The 7,500-nt window shown below is 39.6% G+C and overlaps 1 non-coding gene across 1 annotated transcript; it reads left to right on the plus strand.

The window, feature by feature from the left end:
- Nucleotides 1-5,497: 5,497 nt before the first annotated feature.
- On the plus strand, nt 5,498-5,579 carry TRNAS-GCU. The gene has a single exon. It is a non-coding gene; the product is annotated as a tRNA-Ser (tRNA).
- The last annotated feature ends 1,921 nt before the right edge of the window (nt 5,580-7,500 follow it).

A 7,500-nucleotide genomic window follows, 5' to 3' on the forward strand; every position in this document is an offset into this window, starting at 1 on the left:
CAAAGGGGGTTGGGGTGGGGGGGGGGGGGGGCGGCTAGTATGGTGTACAGATTTTAAATGTAAGTTTTGGATTTCGCAATTTTGTACTGTGCTTTGCCAGTTCAAAGATCTTTTTTTTTTCCTTGGGGAGGGGGGGGGGAGAGTTGTTTCATGATCTATGTACTGCCACATGGTAGGTTAGATGGGGTTGAAATGTTTTGGACAGGTAGACCGACAGTTTCTTGCTCACATATTGAAGTTTTGGCCACAAAGCATAGAAAATTTCAGGATTACAGAGGGTGCATAGACATATATGGGAGGACATATGATTGAGTTTTGAGTGATTCATGGTCAATCTATACTATTTCCTTGAATTATCCAATAGTTAAAATTGCCAAAGCACCCTTCAATGTGGCACAATTAGGTTTAGATTAGGAACCTTTTTTGCCGGATCTGGCTCCTGTCCTGCAGTGGTGGGAGCTGGAGCGTCCAGCCCATGGAAACCACCCAAAAACAGGGGGTGGGGTGGTCATTTCACAGGTGGGGCCCAGGACCACCCAACCCCTGTTTTTGCAGTCATTTAGCTGGGCTGGACGCTCCAGCTCCCGCCACTGCAGGACAGGAGCAAAATCGTTTTTTGCCTCTTCTTTGTTTTGTGTTAAAATAAGTTAATGGCACTCCTGACTTGGGGTGGTCGGGTGGTTTGTAATTCCTGTGCTTTCCTTAAACCTAGTTATGCTAATCGGCTAACTGAATGACCAGAAATAATGTTCTATTGAATGGCAAAGGGATCTGATTTTGGTCTAGTTGGTAAAAAGAGATCCAGTTTTCCAATTGAAAAATAAAAATGCATTGCAAACAGCTTTTTACCCCTTAGTTTTGCCACAGTTCAAGAGCGGAAAATTATCTCCTGCAATTCCCTACCGGAACACTAGAGTTGGACTCACGTTCACATACATGGAACGTACAAGAACAGTTCAGTCATTTAGATGGAATCCACTCCATGGGGTTCCCACAGAGAGTATTTCATTTAAACAGCTGTAAGCTGTTCTCGTACGTTTGAACACTCTACTCGGGTGGCGGTCACCCCCTTCTTATTAGAGGCACTAGGGGAATTGGACCAGGTAGGGAATTACAGGGGATAAAGATTCGTTCAAGAGCTGCCAGTGATTCAGTGAACCAGTTAGACATAAATAATCGTTGCTCAACAAGCTTGTCTAAAATCCTGTTCCCATTAGTGTAATTTCCATTTAAAACCCTATCTCATATTAAGCCAAAAGATTCCATGTATGTGCCAAAAACAAAAAAGGAAGGGAAATTATGAGCGCTGAGCGCCACCCATTAACGTGTGCCTATATTTTAAAGTACACCCACTAATTATCATTATATCAACTTTTACCAAACTAATTACACATCCCATACGGTTAGTTAAGAGTTGTTAAGTGATGATGTCAGCAGTTTAATATTTTTTAAAAGACAATTCTGCCTTTCTTGGTGGGCGAAGTACTTAATCTACCATTTCAATTAAAACACCTATAAACCTTCTTCCTCACACTCAGTAGACCACCTTGGAGAACATTCATTGCAACCTATTGTCTTCTGAAGAAGAGACTTACTCAGACAACCAAAGCAGCCTGGCATCAACCGATGAAGCTCTATAAGGACCCGACAACCATCTTTCTCACTCGAGTGAGTATAGTAGATGCCCTCAACCAAGTGCATGTGTCTCCAAAAAACCACCAGTAGAAGAACCAAGCTATCTAATCACCGTACTCTAGTCCACCTTCCTCAATGGTGCTCACCCACTTAAGGGAGAGGGTGATCTCCATGCTCTTAAGCAAAGGAATGTGGGAAAACTAGCATCACTAAATATCTTACCTGATTTTGAAGGTGTTAAGCTCATATTGGGTCCTATCAATGGAGCAGCTCTAAAGCTGTATGTAACTCCACCGGCAGAAGATGCATAAAATTTAGGGTAAATTGCTATTCCCTCCCTTCGATTATGCCTTAATGATAGTCCCTTCCCCTGCAATCCTGCATATTGAATAATGACTCTCCACTCTCTTAAAATCGAAAGATTCTATCAACCGTACCCTTAAGTGATGACATCAGCTTTAATGTTAAATCCCAAAATACCCTTATATAATGTGATATTCCAAAATTACCCTTCTTCTTCTTCCTCTTGCAATCCCACCCTCCCCCATCCCTCTGCTACCTTTAATACTTCAAGAGATGATACTACCCACATCCATAGTGTTGTACCCAGCTTCTGGAATGGGCCATCTCGTCTCCATGGTCATGAGGATCTGGTTCAGACATGGATTCAAGAATGGATAAACATGACCTGCATAACTCCGCAGAGTAGGAGCGTATGAAACACAGAAACAGAAAATGAACTCCACAGAATAGGAACGAATGAGACACAGAAACAGAAGATGAACTCCATAGATAGAGAAACTCCAAAAACCATAACTTGAAACTCAGATAAATCAAAGGTGAAACTGATGAAAACACAGAAGCAACTCAGAAAACCCAGACCAGGAAACTCAGAAACGGAACTGAAAATTGAGAAGAGGGAAAGGGAAGAAAGGAAAGATAAGAAGGAAACGAAGGGAGAAAACCCATATCAGAATCTCAATAACAGAATAAGCTATTGAAGAGGAAGAAGATGAAGAAGAAGAATAGGTCTACTTTTAATTGGTAGTCAACCAGGCCTAGACTGAGGATGACCTTTTCTCAGTCTCAATTCCTTAATTTTTATTTTTTTTATTTTTTAAATAAGTGGGTGGGGGGGCCTTTCTTTTCTATTCTTTTTTTCTTTAAGCCGCCAGATCAGGGGAGCAAAATCTCACAATTGAAAATGATTTTTCAAAATTTTAATGAGAAAGTATTAAACTTAGAAGATTTGTCTGATATTGATATTGATTCTTGAACTTCTGATATATATTCCATGAGGCAAAGATCATCTTGGTTTGAAAAATGTATCACCAAAGGAACAACTTCAGCAGTGAAGATCCGAGGTACCCCATGGAAGCATCTCCCTTGCTTCTCCAGCCATGAGTACAATATCACCACTTCGAACGCCTGATTTCCAGTGGAGCAGAGGGGTGGGGCCAAGGTTCAAAATCCAGGTATCGGATTCGGGATAGGTCATGGCCAATACCTTTTCGGATCGGGATCGGATCAGTCCAAATAGGTCAGGATCGGTCAAAAAAACCCCCGAAAACCCCCCACAATTGTTTTTTTATGGATCGGGTCATGTATCGGCCAGAGTTGATTGGTGTTGTGATCTAGGGATCGGATTGGCTGATATTATCTGGATCGGATTGGTTGGTATCGGTAAAAAAAAACTTAAAAACTTTGAAAAAATAAAAAAAAAATATATTCAGTTGGATCGGTCAAGGATTGGATCGGATCAGCCGATCCAACTGAGTTGGGCAATCCAATCAACCATCCAATCAAACCTTATTGTATCGGTCAAATCTTGGGATCGGCCTCGACCGATACCGATCCGATCCTGCCAATATCGGCCGATCCGATCCGATACAATACCTCAAACCATGGGTGGGGCAGGTGGAGTTATAGGAGGAAGAAGAAAGAAGTGTATGAGGTTAGAGATGAGGGTATTATTGTCTTTTTCATTGCATTTCTAACACCGTCAGCCAATATGAGTATGGTTGATAGAATATTTTCATTTTAGGGGAAGAAAGTGTCATTATTTAATATGCAGGGGAGGGGACTATCATTAAGGCATCATCGAGGGGAGGGGACAATAATTTTCCCTAAAATTTATTAAGCTATAGAATGGAGGTATAGATGATACATGGTATTCCTCAGTTCAGTTTTATTTCTTGCCTTCTTATGAGAAATAGATGAAGGCTCAAAACCTTAAGTGCATTTCTTGTTTTTCAGAGAAATGATGTCATTATGTTTCCCTTCATGATGACGTTATTTCTAAAGCTTTTCAGGTGAAAGTTTTGCACTCATAGTTTGAGGTATTGGATCGGATCGATCGATTTTGGTTGGATCGAATCGGGACCGATCGATCTCGATACTGATCTGATCCAGCTGTATGAAGGGGGTAAAAATGTAAAAAAATTAGTTTTTCTTATAAGAAAATAGGGACAAAGTATCATATTTGCCCGAGTTTGGACAATCCCAATCTGTATCGGTCAATACGATCCGATCCAATCGATACTGAGATCACGAACCATGTTTGCACTAGTGGTCTTATAATTTATAGATGTATGTTAATTGTATTCCTGGGGTTTGGAATGGCTAGTGCACCTTTTTCTCACTTCCCTCTGGAAATATTTATGGAACAGAAAGGAGGGAGACGATGAAAACATTCACAACAACTAGGGATTCCATGTGAGATCAAGAGCAGCCACTCCAAAGCCCAATGGGATTTAGATTTAAGGGCTTTTTACTCCTTTTTTTCCTTATGTGTGTGTGATACAAAGAGTTGGAGGAAAATAAAGATAGAATTTCTTCATTCATCCGCCCAAAATAAGAATTTGATTTTTTCCAAACAAATTATAATCTATGCTCTAATTTTCCCCCTTTGGAGCCACTATTTTTTTTTTTTTTTTTTTTAGGGGTTGGGGGGATTTTTATTTTAAATTTCTAGGGACTACTATAAGTTGTGTCTTTGCTGAACGATGCATTTTTGTTCCAATATTCTTCGAAAACATCTTTAGAGGAGAAACAGGTGAGACTTTCTGTTCTCTCATGCGATGAACATCATTGTGGGGCCTAAAGAAGACTGGCAGCTCATGACTCGCCTTCACACCGTTGCAGATGTCTCCTACTGAATGCCACGAGGTACTGGGTTGGAAGTATGAGCGAGCTTATGAAGAAGAAACACAGAAATACAGGGAAGGAAAGTTCATACTTGAGAAGTCAAAGATTGTCAAGGAGAACTGGTAGCCTCGTGTGGTACCTGTTTCATAAGTCTCATTGGTGGTGCAAGTGTTCCAATGCGGTGAGAGTAGGAGGGGAGCATCATTATGTTTTCATTTTTATTTTTCATGTAGAAATGATGTCATTATGTTTTAGTGTAAACGGTTTTGGTCAAAGGAATTTCAGAAATTATCATTCAAAAAAAAAAAAAAAAAACGATTGATATTATGGTAATTACTCGGTGTGCTTTAAAATATAGGCAAACGTCAAGGGGTGGTACTGATAATTTTCCAAAAAGAAAAGAAAAGGGAGGACATAGAATGTCCTTCCTGGGATACCTTGAGAATGGATCATCTACACGTACCAACAGGTGAACGTACATATGAGAGCCAATCATCTGTCTTATTTTTGCCATTTATAATGGGAGGACGGGTTTAAATAGAAAAAAAATATTAAAATATGATTGGCTCTCACAGGTACGTTCACCTGTTGATACGTGCAGAGGAATCGAACTCGGATACCTTACCTTTGGAATAGCAAACCTAAACCTTATATATAAGAACGTTGGAAGTCTTTTGAACTTGTAAAGTGGGATGAAAACTAAGCAATGAATCCAGTCACTTTGGCCGACTGGTTAAGGCGTGTGCCTGCTAAGTACATGGGGTTTCCCTGCGAGAGTTCGAATCTCTCAGGTGACGAATCAATTTAAATTAGTCTTTTTATTTCACCTATGAAAAAAATACCTAAAGCACAAACCATGTAGCACTATGTGGTAATCTGCACGCTTAGTTATGCCATAGGGAAAAAATAATGATGTAATCCTAAGTGTTGGCTATTAATAAGGAATGGTAGTGCGGGCATCTAACAGTGCACTGCAGTGCGGCTCTGAGAGCTCGACACATGAAAGAAGCTTCATCTAACGGTGCAAGCTCGATTGAAGGCAATGTTTTTTTTTATTCTCTTTTCTTTCTTCTCGAGCTCAACACTGTTGGACGTCGACTCTTCCACATATCGAGCTCTCAAACCCATATTGTAGTGCACCACCAGATTAGAGCACTGTAAATAAAGGAATTTTTTCGTTCTCATGTAGTGGTATAACCTTCATTTGTGTCTATGCACCCCTGCGTTTAGACACAAGGGATGCAAAATGACCATACCACCCCCATGAAAAGGTGAAAATCCCATCTAATGATGCTTATGTGCATGCTCCCATTGACCCTATACTGGTGTAGGAACCATGCAACCAGCTAGCGTTTTGTTGCCCAAAATGTACTCATTTCTGAGTCTTTGATCACTCTTGACTCTTGATTCCAGTATCCCACACTTTCACTCTCTAAGTTTCAATCTCACAGTTCTTCACACGACTACAGGGTCAAGGGAGGCCAGAGAATTAGACGTCTCGTGACCATACCCACCTAGCTAATTCTAAGCGTATGACGGCAGGGATAAATGACTTAATTCACATAATTAACACTCAAAATACTCACTTGCATTTAATCTTGTCACCATCATAACATGAAATCCTGAACCATACACCATTGCTTCAGCAACTCGATCATGACTAACTTCGGCTTCTTTATTCATAGTCTTTTGTACCTTCTTGGTGGTCTAGGTAGTAGGAATTATTATTTTAATTTTAATTGTCCCACATGATCTATTATTTTATCTCTATTATGTTACTAATTAATTAGATTGATTTATGGAAATATTTATGGAAATACAAACACTACCAGTTTGAGGATTAGAGTCCTACTCTAATTAGCAATCAATGATGGGAGGAATGCATCACAATATCTAGAATGTTTATCCTCTCAATTACACTGTCCGTACTTTACGTCAAGTACATCTAATAGAGGGAGGTGGACCCCACCTCGGGCGGTGTGTTTGGACAGGGGGTAGGATAGTCATTTCTGCTTCCTCTGTTAGATGTAGTTGACGTCAAGTACGGGCAGTGTAATTTAGAGGATAAAGATCCCAATATCTATATATAGGAATCTAGGTTCTCCTCCTGTCTCAAGTGTTTCATTTCGGCATCATTATTGAGAAACATTGATGGAGATTAAGAGAGAGAAACCTAAAAGCTCCACTGTTCGTTTTTGTTGAAGTGATTTGAAGACGATCGTTGCCATGGCTAGTAAAAACGAAGGTATCATCGCACAACATACGTCGGTGAGTTGTATGAGTCGATCCTCTCTTTTATGTTTGTGATTCTCTAATGCATTGGTACTTTTAAATTTGAGCCTATTAGGATATTAATCCCATTGCACATAGATTTTTTTAATTTATTTATTCATAATCTTTTGCACCTTCTAAGTGGTTTAGATTTTTGCACTTGCATTCAATTTGCCACATGACAAACTTTAATTGGATTGATAGTGAATAAGGGTCTATCAAAAAAAAAAAAATAAGAGATAATGAATAAGGGTCTGTGGGATCTGTTTGTCCAACCAAATTTCAATCTCATATGAGTCATCAAGTGGGAGAAATATCTCTATCAACCAAAGATTCCAACTCCCTGTTAGGTTTTATATTTTATCTAGAAAGACTTAATGAGTTGATCAATTGTGTTTATTTGACTCTCTTGTCTTCATGTTCAGGTTGTTTAATGAACATTAGAGA

This window comes from Telopea speciosissima, chromosome 9 (assembly GCF_018873765.1).
Source record: "Telopea speciosissima isolate NSW1024214 ecotype Mountain lineage chromosome 9, Tspe_v1, whole genome shotgun sequence".
NCBI classification, from domain to species: Eukaryota; Viridiplantae; Streptophyta; class Magnoliopsida; order Proteales; family Proteaceae; genus Telopea; species Telopea speciosissima.